Raw genomic sequence first — 1,286 nt, forward strand, 5'->3', positions numbered from 1 at the left:
AAGTCTGGAAAACACGCACAGGGGCTGGGCATTAGGGTGTGGATATCTTTGGGGGAACCATGCAGGCAGCTCCTTTGGTCAGACCCTGCTTGGCACGGACAGCCCGGGACAAAAGCTGACCCGTGCCTGCCCTGCTGGAACTCACAGTCTGGGGTCCATGGCCACAGAGATCAGGTGGTCACAATGATGAAGAAAAAATTATAAATAGGGTTGCTAGATGAAATACAAGATGCCCAGTTAAATTTGAATTTTATTTTTTTAAAGATTTATTTATTTGACAGAGAGCATGAGCAGGGGGAGCAGCAGAGGGAGAAGCAGACTCCCCGCTGAGCGGGGAGCCCGATGCGGGGCTCGATCCCAGGACCCTGGGATCATGACCTGAGCCGAAGGCAGATGCTTAAGGACTGAGCCACCCAGGCGCCTCTAAAAAAGTAATTTTAAAAAGCTGTCTAGGATTTGTGTATGTGACTAGGCCACAAGTTATAATTTATCATGGAAGGATTGATCAGACGTGACAAATAAGCTGCAGTGTGTGTTAAGATCACTCAGGCTGTGGCGTGGAGAATGGAGCCTAGGTACAGGACGCTCTGCACCCAGGTGCCCACCTGCGGCTTCAGCCCGTATTTTACAGCCTTGGGGGTGGGCGGGCCCATGCGGGAAGTCCCGCCCCCAAGCCTGCACATGCGCGTCCTGCCCTCGTTGAGAGAAGTTCGGCCAATCGGAGGCCGCGCTGTAGCGGGCCCGCCTCTCTGTGGCGCCTTCTGCGCAGCCTGGGGGAGAGGAGCCTCGAGGAGTGCGATGCCCGGAGGGTGGGCGCCGGCTCCCGCCGAGGCCCTTCACAGGACCGGCCCCGAGGCGGCCCCGGCAGCAGGGCGGCAGGCGGCGGTGCCCCTTCAGAGAAGGGGGCCCCGTCCTCCTCCCGGTGCCTCGTGGGTTCGCAGACCTGAGGCAGGACTGGCCACGCCGGCCCAGGGGAAGGCAGCCCCGCTCGCTAGCTGGCTCCCGAGGCCTGGCCGGCGCTCCGGGGACAGCACCTCGCTCACCCCGGGACACGGGGCCCCCCGGGGACAGCCCCCCCTTCCTGGGACACAGTGCCCCCCAGGGACACCGTCCCGCGGACATCATCCCCCCTCCCCGGGACACGAGTTCCCCCTGAGACAGCGCCCCCTCTCACCCCGGGACACAGCACCCCACAACACCTCCCCCATAAGTGTCCCCAGGACACCCCCGTACCACACCCACATACCCATCTCCTCTTCCCCTGACAACACGCCCCAGGATCCAGG

The sequence above is a fragment of the Leptonychotes weddellii genome, chromosome 1 (genome assembly GCF_054177405.1).
Source record: "Leptonychotes weddellii isolate Sample4059 chromosome 1, ASM5417740v2, whole genome shotgun sequence".
NCBI classification, from domain to species: domain Eukaryota; kingdom Metazoa; phylum Chordata; class Mammalia; order Carnivora; family Phocidae; genus Leptonychotes; species Leptonychotes weddellii.